This window comes from Macrobrachium nipponense, chromosome 26 (genome assembly GCF_015104395.2).
Source record: "Macrobrachium nipponense isolate FS-2020 chromosome 26, ASM1510439v2, whole genome shotgun sequence".
In the NCBI taxonomy this organism is placed as follows: domain Eukaryota; kingdom Metazoa; phylum Arthropoda; class Malacostraca; order Decapoda; family Palaemonidae; genus Macrobrachium; species Macrobrachium nipponense.
The window spans coordinates 24,421,138-24,436,137 of record NC_087215.1 but is presented as its reverse complement, the minus strand read 5'-3'; the positions used below and the strand labels follow the sequence as shown (position 1 = coordinate 24,436,137).

The following is a 15,000-nucleotide window of genomic DNA, read 5'->3' as shown; positions in this document are numbered from 1 at the left end:
TGTGTGTGTGTGTTGTGTATGCATATAAATAGATAGATAGAAAGAGAGACTTAGTTTGTTTTCATGATATTTCAATGTAAATCTTTGACCGGCTTGGATTGTTACAGAGAATGTTGCACACCCTTTCTTAGCTTACTTCAGTCTTGAAGTGATTGTTGTATTATCTTCTCTCTCTCTCTCTCTCTCTCTCTCTCTCTCTCTCTCTCTCTCTCTCTCTCTTATCATAGACTGCTTAACTCTCCTCCCTTTCATTTCTCGTTCATCAAGTGCAAACTTGGGAACGCACACTAAAGCATTTTTCCCTCGGTAGTTTAATTAAGTTATTGCTTATTCCAATTACAATCCTGGGAGGCACTCCAACATGCTGCCAAGGGTGAAGATTTAATATGCGCTCCTCAAGACGATGAATCATTTGTATTTGTCATTACTGTCAACCATAGGCATTTCCATTTTCCTCATTTGTCATGTTCAGTTATAATAAGAATTATGTAGTCAGGTTTAATAAATGCACATAAGCTTGGAAGTTCTTTAGATTCACGTAATATAAAAAATGCCATTTTCTTTTGTATTTGGTTTAGAATTGGTAATATTTTGAATCACTGTCATGGGCCATTTTTCTTACAGTAAATATACGGTATTTTATTTTAATCGAAAGTGTTTTTGAAACTCGAAAAAATTTTCAAATTATTTATCGAATTATTATTACCTACTCCAAAGAACATATTTAACTTTCAGAATATATCCGTTTATCGCTTACTAATTTTGATTTATAATGTTTGGAACTGATGTAAATATACCTCTCAACAGTCCAGATGTTGTGTTGTGCTGATTCTCCTATATTCAGAAATGAATAGAATGGGGAATAATGGCGGTGTAGATGGAAGCAAGAGGTGAGAGAGCAGAAGGTGCCAAGGAGACCCTAAAGATGAGTATAATGTTCTTAGGAAAGTGAGTGACCCCTTGAGAATTCGCGCACACTGTTATATATTCCTACCTACTTACATACCTACAAAGGCTTTTCGTTAGTAGACAATACCTGACTTGCCCGCAAACATCTGCATATGTATACATACATGTACATACACACACACACACACACACACACAAAAGAAAAGTATATCTCAGTTTAACCAGACCACTGAGCTGAGGGATTAGATTTTTTTTACTTGGCTAAGAACCAATTGGTTTCTTAGTAATGGCACCTACAGCTTATTGTGGGATCCGAACCACATTACATCGAGAAATGAATTCCTAATCACCCAAAATAAATTCCTCTGATTCCAACCTGGCGGCCGCGGGAAGCGAACTCAGGCTACCAGATTGATAATCGAGTACGGAACCCACTCGTTCAGCGTGGAACTACATTCACGAACAAACAATGATTTTACTTTGGTAGTGATGACTCCATATCAAAATAGAATATTGTCATTGGCACATTCATTAGCATCGAACTTTCTTCCATATAGTGCAAGAACCAACACAATTTTGCACTCGCTAATCTGATACTCGGTACTAGGAAAGCGAGCAGTTCTTAGATTAGTCTGGTTGAAGACATTTTCCCACTTCTACCAACCTTTGGTATGCCTTCCCCGATTCAGGTCTTTTGCCTGGATCACCTTCCATAACCTAGGTGCTTCTTACACATACGCAGACGGCTAATCACCAACGAGTTATTTATCGAAATCACATGCAATCTTACACTTATATATTTGAATATATAAAATATATACATATATGTATATATATATATATCTATATATATCTATATATATCTATATATATATATATATATATATATATATATATATATATATTTATATATATATAGATGTATATATACTCAATATATTGAGTATAGATAGATATTTTCTACCACAAAATATAGTAATTATACTGGAGCATGCGGTCATGCATGCCCAAAAGCACTGGAATTCTTAGATGTACAAAGAGAGTTTTGTAAATGGTATAGGTTTTTCTTGACAAATCTTTACAGAATTAGTTCCAGCTCTGATTCGAGTACCTTACAAAACTTATCGTTTGCCTCACTTTCATCTTCAGTGTGGAAATGCATATTTATACTAGAGCATATATAACGTATATAGGTGTGTGTGTGTACATATATGTTAATACATGTATGCAGGTGAGGTGTTTTTTCTGTGGCCTTAACTTCATTTGCCATATATGTATGTATTATTGTATATATATATATATATATATATATATATATATATATAATATATATGTGTGTGTGTGTGTGTGTGTGTGTGTGCGGGCGCGTGCATGTTTGTGTATATATATATATATATATATATATATATATATATATATAGTATATATATATATATATATATATATATATATATATATATATATATATATATATATATATATATATATATCTAGAAATTCTTTTAGTAAAATCAACAGTAGGAACAGAGTCGATTGCTAAGTAAAGGAGGATCCTAATTTGCATATTGCCTGAAAATTCACTGGTCCTCTGTGGAGGCAGGAATGTAACGGTAATGGGGGTGTAGTAATCTCATCGACTGTAATTTTAATATATATACACACACACACACACACACATATATATATATAATATATATATATATATATAGTATATATATATATATATATATAGTATATATATATATATATATATATATATATATATATATATATATATATATATAAATAATCATAGTAAAGTTTTCTGATAAGTACTCCTCATAGTTTTAATTTCGTTGGTGCAAAAGTATTTTTATAAGATTTGAAACCTCAGCGTTGAGTTTTCGTCGTTAGTAGCGGGTGTGGGGAGTGGGGGGGGCCTGGGGTTCGTATTTTTTTTTATTCATTCCGGGTGAGAATCGAGTGTTATTGACAATTTGTTATGTAGTCTCTAAATGTTTTGTATAAATATCGTGAAAATTCTGATTTGCGTAGAACCGAATAATGGAAAACTCAAGAGAGAGAGAGAGAGAGAGAGAGAGAGAGAGAGAGAGAGAGAGAGAGAGAGAGAGAGAGAGAGAGAGAGAGAGAGCTAGTCATAAGCTTAAAAACTTCTATTTGCCTTTACTACTAGCACCTATATACCGTGACGAAGAAAGTTTCGTAAGATTTATCATTTTTACTGATGTATTTGATCTCCTGTCTATCGATATCTTTTTACTTTCTTCAAGAAAAACATAAAGGAGAACGAAGCATTTTGCCCATTTCCCTGTGTATAGGTCTTGGAGGTTTGCGCGAAGAGTATATTTCCATATGTATGTGTATGCTAATGCTCTAATCTACATGAATATTCATCCTTAGGAAAAAAAATGCATTCGTTCCTGAATCTCCTAAGAAATGAATTGCGTTCAGTTGCATCAGGGGCAGAGCGTAAAGTTTAGCTTGTCTCTCGAGGGAAAGCATTGGAATACCAAGGACGACGAACGAGAAAAAAGAATTGGATTAGCTTCTTTAACCAACTCCTGAAACGAGTATGGCTTGGAGAGGGGATGGTGGCCCCTTGGTAAAGAGAGTGTGCGTGTGCGTTTGTGGACGTGTGTGTTGGTGTGTGTGTGTGTGTGTGAGAGAGAGAGAGAGAGAGTGCAGCGTAGGGACCAAAAGGGGCCGGCGGCTGATGAGGGGGTAGAAGAAGGTGGAGGAAGAGGCAGTAGAAGAAGAAGGAGGAGGAGGAGGCGGTAGTGAGGAGGGTCTCACAAGGGTGGAGAGAGTCGGGAAATATGAGGGTCGGAGGCAGTGGCGGAGGAGGAGGTGGAGGAAAGAGGTGGTCGGTTGAGAAGAGGAGGAGGAGGAGGAGGACGAGGTGGTGGTTGTGGTGCAGGGTGTGGGGAGGAGAGACCTTACTTAGGGAGAGACGTCGAGTAGGAGGAGGAGGAGGAGGAGGAAGGCAAGGGAGGGGGCATCTCAGGCGCCATTTTGTGTAGAAATGCTCAGTCTTGGAGGCCGAGCGAGCTAATGGATGCGTTGTGCTGATGGCCAAGACTTATATGATGAAATATGGATGGTGTTCTCGAGGAGCGGCCGCATTTAATTCATGCAGGACTTGTCGTCTCCTCTGGACTAGGATCTCGAGGTGGAGGTGGAGGTGGTATCCTTTCCGACCGAGAGGAACTTGTGAGAATCCTCGTGTGTGTGTGTGTGTGTGTGAGTGTCTGTGCTGTGTCTGTGTGTCTGTGCCTCTGTGTCATTGTATATATGAGAGAGCGACAAACAGACGGGGCGAGCGAGAGGGAGAGAGAGAGAGCGCGAGAAAGAGGGGGAGAGAGAAAGCGCGTAAGAGCGATCCTGTCTCCACGAAGATGCAAGCCTCCATAATTAAAGCCATACGATCGGGGATGAAACCCGACGCTAACGATATCTTCAATATATATGCAAGGGTGAAATCTATTGAAATTCAGGCGGCCATCTTGTATAAGCTGCAGAAGCATCTAAGGGGTCAGAGCCAGGATATAGCCCCAGGCCCCATGCAGGAAACCCGGGGTACGCCTTCATAATTAGATTGCCAGGAAGCTAGTGTTTCGACGAAATTGGATGCTAGATGTTTCAGAATTTCTCCTCTCTCTCTCTCTCTCTCTCTCTCTCTCTCTCTCTCTCTCTCTCTCTCTCTCTCTCATTACATTCAGCGTTTATTTTTCCTTCGTGCATAATTTCATCTACGACAGTTGTGACCTTTTATCCGAGTTCACTCTCTCTCTCTCTCTCTCTCTCTTCTCTCTCTCTCTCTCTCTCAACATGTAAATCATTGTTTACTTTTCCATCTTCGGTGACTCCTTCCATTCCACTTTTCAAGTCAATTCTCAGAATAACTACACCTCCCCCCACCCACACCACCAACCCAACTCCGCCCATCTCTCTCTTTCCTCATTTGAGGCAGCACCTACTTTCCTTGCTTCAGTAATCCCCCCCCCTTCACCCTTCTCTCTCTCTCTCTCTCTCTCTCTCTCTCTCTCTCTCTCTCTCTCTCTCTCTCTCTCCATTTAAATCCTTGTTTACCCTTCTCACTTATAATTCCTTCATCCCAGTTTTTAATATTTTTCTCAGAATTCCGCTTCATTTCTCTCTCTTTCTCTCTAAAAATCGTTAACTCACCTCCTCATTTCTTTTACTCCAGTTTTTAACTACTCTCTCTCTCTCTCTCTCTCTCTCTCTCTCTCTCTCTCTCTCTCTCTCTCTCTCTTAATGGACTTTTCCTGATTTCTTTTCCTTCCAGAAAAAACTTCTCAGCCACTTTAATTTCCGTCGTAGCATTTTGCATTTTTTTTTTACTCATTGTAGTGAACAAATGATTGCTTTCCGTTTTCATTCGATATTTATTGATTATGACTCATAACACTTTTTTAAATATCTCTTTTCCTACAAACTCCATGAAAGAGGTTTCTTAATCCTGTGAAATGTTTTGCACATTTGTGTTTGTATGTAAACAGGTATTCGCTCCGAAACAGTACCTTGCTTTCTTTGCTAATACTTCCTGTCCTCGCACATAATTTTTTAACATTTTCCAAACCGAGCTTGAATGAATTTCTCATATGCGGTTGGCTCTCTCTCTCTCTCTCTCTCTCTCTCTCTCTCTCTCTCTCTCTCTTCCGTTCGTATCAAGTAAATTTCTTTCTGCATCTCCGAACGAAAGTTGAATGAATTCCTAATGCGTGCTCTCTCTCTCTCTCTCTCTCTCTCTCTCTCTCTCTCTCTCTCTCTCTCTCTCTCTGTGCCCTCCACATGAAGTCAGTTTACATTCAAGGTTGCCCTATCTTTTACTCTGCATTCGTCTTCACAGCTTTCATCCTCCCTCTTTTATTTACTTTTCAACTTCATATAGACTTTTTCACTCCCTCTTTGACTTTTCTTCCGTTCATTTCTTCGTCCACCTTCCATCTCTCCTTCGTACTCTATTCCAGCCCTCGTCTTTCAAAGATCTCCAAGCCACGATCATACGTGGCAGAAGGGGACGAGGCGAAGATGTATAGAATTTCCAAAACTGAGTGAAGACGACCAGTCGAAAGAAGAGAGAGAGAGAGAGAGAGAGAAGAGAGAGAGAGAGAGAGAGAGAGAGAGAGAGAGAGAGAGAATATAAAAGAATACGTTGACATGAACGTCAAAGGAACGCAGAAACAGAAGAATGCAAAATGGGTTGAAGGTTGACGGTGAAGTCTTAGCGGAGAAATTGCGCAAATAAGTAAGGACTGAAACCGCACGCCGAGAGAGAGAGAGAGAGAGAGAGAGAGAGAGAGAGAGAGAGAGAGAGAGAGAGAGTTAGGATCCTTTCATTAATCCCTGGGGCTTGTTGAGCGAACATCAAGTACACAGAAACAATTTATCATAGAGAATTCTCTTTTATTTTTTTTTGTTTTGTGCTTCCCTTAATCCTTCTTTTTATCTTAACCGTAACCTTTTTCTTTACTCGTCGCTGTATGTGTGTGTGTGTGTGTGTGTATGTATGAGTTTTCCCTCTCCCCTCTAAGTCGAATCTCAAGACATTGTCTCCTGCCCAGTAACAAAGTGAGGAAAGAGGCCCAGCCATGACACGAAACCGTGCAGTCATGCAAGGAACTTGCATTATGGAGGAAGCGGGGAATAAAAGGAGAGGTGGCAATGCCAGAAGAAAACAGGAGAACTTAGAATATGCGTATACGCTCGGGGTTCTTACGTGGGGTCTTCCGCCATTTTGTTCGCAGCCTTCACTTCGCCTTCAGAGAGAGTCGAAGAACATCAATACAGGCGACTTTGTCTTTCATAGGTTGGTACGCCTGCCTGTCCGTCTCACTGACGTCATCACCCACACCTGAAAACATTACTAGTGAAGGAGCATAGTAAGAAATAGCTCTTCAAAACATTTATGTGACATGCAAACATTTATATTGCAATTCACTTTTCATTATTTCTTTTATTTCTTCTCACTTCATGTGAGCCGTAGACGTACATCAAATGTGGATACGTCAAAGTATTAAATGTATAATTAGTGAACGTTGATTAATGAGAAAATTAGTTTCGTCATTACCAATCGAACTCAGCTATACTTACGTAATTAGTAGTCACCATTCCAGTTAGCAGACCACGAAAACTAGATGAAAAAAAGAGACAGGAATGCTTTTTATAAAAGAAAATATGAGTAGGGGAATTAAAACTCGTGGACTATTTACTGCATCATTTAACTAATTTGCAAGATCATTTATGTTACATTTTTATTCATTTCTTTTGTTTACTGCTTGTATAATAATTGATGAAATTAGATGAAAGATCTCAATACTGTCAGTTTTGTTTATTCGTTTACACACACACACACACATACACATTAAACCCCTCCGTGCCTCATTTGACCCAAGCAATAAAATTCATATGTGACAGTTAGTCCACTTCGGTGGGTCGCAGCTAAATTAGATTAGGACATTAGGCTAGCATGTTAAAAGAAGGGTTGGAGAGTATTCAACTATTTTCATTGATCTTTGTCATGCCAATTAAATCTTTCTTCTACTTAAAAAAGAAAGAAAGAAAAAAAAAACAATGAAGCGAGAGAATTTCTAGTTTGAATATCCTTCCGTAGGGGGCGGGGTATTGCCGTCAGTGCAACTCAGGCTGTGCACTGTAGGGATTACGTAAGGGCCTTTGCAGAGTCCCTTCGGCCCTGGCTGCAAGCCCTTTCATTTCTTTTTCTGTACTTCCGTTCATATTCTCTTTCTTCCATCTTACTTTCCATCCTACCCTAACAAGTGTGTCATAGTGCAACTGCGAGGTTTTCGTCCTGCTACACCATTAAAACCCCTTGACTCTCAATATCCTCTTCAGCGCTGAATGACCTCATAGGTCCCAGCACTTGGCCTTTGGCATAATTTTTATTTTCATATTCAGATAGTCATAATAACCCATATACTGAAAAAAAGTTACTGCCTTTGTTGACTGCTAAATGTTAATCTAACCTTTGTTATCTATATGAGTTTGTACTAATCAGTGACCTAGTCCTTTAGGATAATTATTGAAGGTACATTGCACATTGTATGTTAGTTTATGTATGCGAATACAATCTATGCAAATCATGTTTAAATGTACAATCAGTTATCTTTTAATATAAAGTTTTACAAGGCAATTAACACACACACACACACACACACATACATACATATATATATATATATATATATATATATATATATATATATATATATATATAATATATATATATATATATACATGTGTGTACATACGTATGCAACTCATATTGTATAACTACAGAATAAAGGTACAAACATAAGGGGAGAGAGAGAGAGAGAGAGAGAGAGAGAGAGAGAGAGAGAGAGAGAATAGCGAAAGGATTTCAGAATATCACATAATTAATATCCGACTAGCGTCTCTGGGAGCAATATCTGTCAATATCGTTCATCAGGTACCGATCGCTGAATTCACTACCGATGATTTGATAAGCTCGTCGGGAGAGTGTTGCATTAGACCGGGCTTCTTGGACACGCTACTTAGAAAATCGGGTCACCGTCTCCGGCCTCTTTTACAACTCGCGGTCTTTTTATGACTTTTTTTTTTTTTTTTCTAGTACTCGTTTGCTTGACGCACTGGAAATGAGTCTTTTCTTGTGTTAGTGTGTGTGTGTGTGTGTGTGTTTATATATATATATATATATATATATATATATATATTATATATATATATATATATATATATATATATATATATATATATATACTTTTTTCGTGTTTAGATATATACTTATGCATTGCCATCATTCAAATTCTATCGATGTGAGCATTCTATCTTTCTATCTGTATTCTTCGTAAGGGAAAAGCAAGGCTCAACTATTTGTCCTTTTCCTTCCGTTAGTTATTTAAAGATTACTTTCATCTAGACCTTATTGGTATGATTTTTTTTATGAGCCTCCTTTGCCTCAAGGAAAGATTGATAAAGCGTAGTCCATCATTGTTCTTATTAAATTCTTTCTTTTCTTACTCTCTGACGTTTTTGGCAATGGCTAGGTTATGTGGACTCTTTGGATTCGAGGAATTTATTTTTCTCTTCTTGGTAATATGTTTTCAGCCTTATCATTGCTGTGAGTTGTGGTAGCAGAAGCAAAGTTATCGTTATTGGCGTTGTAGAAGATAGCTGTATTACAAATGGCAGGGACTCAAAAGTAAATTTTTTGAAACTTTAGGTAACATACGCAGTTGTCATAGTATTCATAGTACTATCCATTTTATCAGCCGCAGTTATATCACAAACAACCTAATTGCCGGTGTTGCTGTTGAGATACCTGTGAAAATAACGACAAAATGTAGCCAGAAATCCTATAGCTGCCGACGAGGGCAGCGGTGTCTCGAAGTGGGGGAAACTTCTAGAATGATCATCCACGCAAAGTAAGGCAAACCCTTCGCTACCTGAAAACAATATACCGATATATCAATCACCTCTTAGGGCGCCTGGCTCCAGAATGGAGACTTTGGACCCAGTGACACTCCGTCGCAAGTGTCAGAATGGCGCGAGAGGTCTCGGGCCCTCGATCACCCCCGTACCCCGTCCCCCAAAAGTGATTAGTGGATTCAAACCTGGCTTTAGCTCCATGGAAAATAAGGGCTATATTCGCTTTCCTCTTTCTCCCCCTTTCTGTACAGTATCTTTTGGCAGGTTTATATTTATATACTTACGTGTGCGCTTCCGCTAAAAATTGTTGAAAGATCCGTTCATCCATATGCATGTACAATTAGGAATGAGTACACACGCGCGCGCACACACACACACATTATATATATATATATATATATATATATATATATATATATACAGTATATATATCTATATATATATATATATATATATATATATATATATATATATATAAAATTTGTGTTCGTTTGTGTAGTTGCCTTCTGTCATTGTGTATCAGTTTTCTGCATAGCTTGGTCATCCATAATTCAACAGTTATTTTTTGTTTCTCTGGAGGTGCCTTTTGCTAGGGCCTTAATGTTGAAAAATATATGTTTATATATATATATATATATATATATATATATATATATATATATATATATATATATATATAATACATATATATATATATATATATATATATATATATATATAAATGTGTCTATAAACATGCATATGCATTTGTAATTGAACAAATATTAGTGTTTTGATTTATGAAATTTCCTTGCTTTCTTTTCAGTATTTTCTATTTTGTGAAGCTGAATAGCTAATTTTCTTCGAATATCATAGGACTCTGTGATATACATGACAATGTTTATGCATTGTGGCTATTGCAATTTCATACGTATCTGGTAAAAATGACCGGCAGATTCTATATATATATATATATATATATATATATATATATATATATATATATATATATATATATATATATATACATAGAATGTATGAGAGTGTTTGTGTGTATAGATTTTAGTTGTTTTTATGAATATGTATCTCTCTCTCTCTCTCTTCTCTGCTCTCTCTCGTCTCTCTCTCTCTCCATTTTGGGGGCTGCACCATCCACTCATTTGGCCGTTACAAAGGAGGAGCAGTTTCCGTAAGCAACACCACGAGATATTAATTCATTTTCGAATCACCTTCATTATCTCAGACACAAAGGAAGCGATGAGCCTTCTGAGGTGCTCTAATGGAACACAACGAGGCTCCCATCCTCTCATATTCCGTCCGGGATCTGCCAAGGGGGCGCCGAAAAGGGGGCGGGCTTGCGTGCGTGTGTACGAGGCATATACGGGTGGGATACTGTCTAGGGGAGGGGAGGGGAGGGGAGAAATATGGAATAGGCAGAAGGAGAAGTGTTAAAGGATGCCCCAAAAGGATGGTGAAGGAGAGCGATGGGGATCCGAGGAGAGGGAGGGTAGACCCCGACGGGGAGTGGAAAGGGAGACTCTAAGTGCCTTGACTCGTTAGGATAGAGAAAAGGGGCGAAGGGGAGAGAGAGAACTAAAGGATTTTCAGAGGCCGAGACGAGAAAGCCAGAAATGGGGCGGAGCGTCGGATATCTCGAAAACGAAGAAAATCTTGGGGGGAACCAAGATCTGGCAGAGCGTAACCGTCCGCCTCATGTGAATGAAAAGTATTGTAATCGCTTTTGAGTGGTCGAAGATCAAGAAAGTCGTCAAAGCACTGGAGATCCGTAGGAAAAGATTATTTGCCCACCAACCTTCCCACCTTCGTTCTGCAAACCCTCCTTGCTAAAAATATGTTTAGTCTTGAATTGTTCCTTGGATAGTTGTAAAGTGAACTTTCTCAATAAGCCGCAACCCTTAAAGATATTCCATGGAACTTAACAATTACATACACTTAAAAGAAAAGTGAAGTATCGAATTTCGCGGTTGGGGGTTAGAGGCTGGCGATAATTGGCTACTCTTGAGAGATTAAGGAGACAAAGTAAGACGAGCTGCATAATTGTCCCTTTGTTAGAGACTAACGGTTGATTATAAAGGGAGGAGAGAGTGGAAATACAATCTTATAAAAAAACATATTAGAATACGACTGATATCTCACAATAACGACCACGTGTAAAAGAGAGAGGGAAAACAAGACGCTGAAGAGAAGAGGAGGCGGAGGTTAGCAAGAGAGAGGAGAGAGGAAATCTGTTGAATGGTCAAAATATGAAGAGACGAGAGAGAGAAATGTTGTAGATGCTGGGGAGAGAAAGCAAAATTTCAGTCTAGCCATCCTCGCCTTGATGATAAGGCTTCTCTGTCAGGGGCGTTTATGTGCAGAAATCAAGAAAGGCTTCAAGAGAAGAACCATGAGACATTTAGCCATAAAACGAGCTGGTATGTGTGCAGACACATTTATTTATTATTTTCTCATTTTTTTGAGGAAAAATTAATGCATATTAAATCATCATTGATTAAATTTAAGAATACCAAAAATATACTTTCTTGTTGTACAATGACAAGTTGATCTTTATCGAAGTAGGACCGGGGTTGAAGATTCGTTTGGGCGACTTTTCCAGTGTGTGAAACTGGTTTCGAACGTATAGTATTGCTTGTCTCAGTTAAAGATTCTTTGGTGAATGTACGAGGGTAAAACACGCATGCACACACACACACACATAATATATCTATCAATCTATATATATATATATATATATATATATATATTATATATATATATATATATATATATATATATATATATATATGTAAGTCATATCACATTTCCGTGATTCATATACATATATCGAGCTACAATGTCCTTTAATCTCTAATTCGCTCTACCTCGGAATTAATATATTTCCATATATGCTTAACCGAAGGGGAATTTTTTTCTCGATAATAGACTTGCCTGGACCCGGGCGCGAACCCATGGAGCCTTTCAAATCCAGGAACGTCAGTGAAGCTTTTACCTACTGCACCACCGCAAGAGGTGTAGTAGGTAAAAGCTTCACTGACGTTCCTGGATTTGAAAGGCTCCATGGGTTCGTGCCCGGGTCCAGGCAAGTCTATTATCGAGAGAAAAATTCCCCTTCAGTGAAGCATATATGAAAATATATTGATTCCGAGGTAGAGCGAATTAGATATTAAAGGACATTGTAGCTCGAGATATATATATATATATATATATATATATATATACATATATATATATATATATATATATATATACATATATATGCCTATATATATATACATACACACACACACACACACACACATATATATATATATATATATATAATATATATATATATATATATATATATATATATATATATATATATATATATTATTACAATGTGTGTGTGGCTCTCTTTCTGTTGTAGCAAACGTAAATCTTTGAACCGTCTGTATCCCCTATATAATAGTGTTTTTTTTTTTGTTTTTTTTTTTTTTTTTTTTTTCTCGACTGGACCACCAGGTCATTCAGTACGAAATTCTTTACTGGCGCTCCCATAATTCTTGTACTAAACAGTACGGTATTTAATGTATTAACAACAAAAGTGACCATTATCTTGATTGGGTGAGTAAATATTAGTGTATATACATTCACACATGCATATATATGTATATATGCTTTATATATTATATATATGTATGTATATATATATATATATATATATATATATATATATATATATATATATACATACATATATATATATATATATATATATATATATATATATATATATATATATATATATATATATATATACATATACACACGTACATAGAGAGAGATGAATTGCAAACAGTGGGACAATGAATTATCAATAGATTTCATATAATGTACAAGAATTATAATGACCTATACACACATGTTCTGTTCTGCTTTCATTACCATATTTATTTCTTTCATTCCATGTGAGACACATTACGAAACTCGGTAAAGACAACAACTAATTTAGTTCTTTTATTATAAACGACAATGTGTCTCGTTGTTCTGATTCTTTCAAGTTAAATGAAATGATTTAGGTATAAAGATTGAGCGCACGTTATGCAACTTTTGTCAAAGTGCGGAAGTTAAAGAGGGTCGTAATTTGTAATTGCCTGATAAATCTTGTCAACAATGCGTAAATGGCCTTGCTAATCTATGCAGATTAAAACTGGTTTATTGGATTTCAAAATACTAAGAATACGACTGTAAGGTGTGGGACATTCTCTCTCTCTCTCTCTCTCTCTCTCTCTCTCTCTCTCTCTCTCTCTCTCTCTCTTCCGGTACTTTGAGAGCAGAATTACTTTTAACGGAAGTAACAGTAAAATAAAATATGGAAAAAGCCATCTTTATCAGTTACCATCTTCGCTTTGTCTGTCTGTACGTCGGTCTCTCTCTAACCTCCGACCATTGTGCTGTCACAAAGAAGCTTGATGTGGGGAACACCGCCTGAGGGAATATAACCGGTTGAACAATTAACACTTTTAAAGGATTTTATAGCGCGAGGATTATCACATTAATATATGAACCGGTGCTCTCTCTCTCTCTCTCTCTCTCTCTCTCTCTCTCTCTCTCGTTCGCCCTCTCAATCTCAATATTCTCATCTCCGTCATCTCTCTCCCTCCTCTCAGTTCCACTTTTTGTTTTTCTGACATAAGTGGCACTGTGACCGCACAAGAGTTTTTCATGTTGTGATAGCTCCTTTCCCCTCATGTTTGCTGTTTTTATACCACAATTTTTTTATTTTCTTTCTTTCTTCATATCGTCTTTTTCCCGCTTGTGTCAAAGTGCGGAAGTTAAAGAGGGTCGTTACATTTTACTGCATAGATGATTTAAGGTTTTTTGATCGTATGTTGTATTTTCCATAAAGTTATCAAACTGAAAATATCTTTTGCATATTAACACATTATTATAATGGTGATATAATGGGAATTTCAATTTTTATACATATATATGTATATATATATATATATATATATATATATATATATATATATAATATATATATATATATATATATATATATATATATATATATATATATATATATATATATATATATATATATATATATATATATATATATATATACTACTGTGTGCGTATAATTAAATTTTTGTCTCAACAAGAACGTATATAAATAAAATGCGTACATCGCAAAATGTGTTTATAAAGTTAAACATGAATTCGCAATAACTGTATTTCATTTCTTTGTCGAACATCCGTTATAAAATGGCAGCGAGAGGGGCATGGAAATGCATAATTTCTTTGTCTAGTGTGTATAATCGTATTGCAAATATTCCTCAAGTAAATTCATAACACTTCAGTAGCTTCCATCCGGTGTCGTATTCATTTCCCGAGAGTAATCAAAGCTCCATAGCCATTCGGAAAGAAGAAAAACGTAATCGCCCTCGTAGAGATCCTTTGCCGTGTTAACAGACCGATATTTTTCTTTGCAAACTAGCTACAGCAGAATACAAAGCACGCACAAATACAGCGTTCACCTCTTTGATAAGTTGTCCGGTGTTTAACAGACTTTCAAGCGTTGATATATAGTAACAATTAAAATCAAATCTGTTTCCCACATCAAAAAAAGGTAATTAATTCCACCAGGTAGCACAC

General features: G+C 36.8%; 1 protein-coding gene and 1 long non-coding RNA gene across 4 annotated transcripts in view; one reads left to right on the top strand and one right to left on the bottom strand.

Moving 5' to 3' along the window:
• Window positions 1–15,000, top strand: part of LOC135200070 (protein glass-like) — a 1,678,662-nt gene that overhangs the window by 312,779 nt on the left and 1,350,883 nt on the right. The window lies entirely within an intron of this gene.
• The window catches only part of LOC135199785 (uncharacterized), an 88,300-nt gene that overhangs the window by 27,300 nt on the left and 46,000 nt on the right, over window positions 1–15,000 (bottom strand). Inside the window, exons 2-3 of the long non-coding RNA XR_010311121.1 lie at window positions 7,024–7,063; window positions 6,650–6,784 (exon numbers count right to left, since the gene is read on the bottom strand). This is a non-coding gene — a long non-coding RNA (uncharacterized LOC135199785). The remainder of the gene's footprint in view (window positions 1–6,649; window positions 6,785–7,023; window positions 7,064–15,000) is intronic.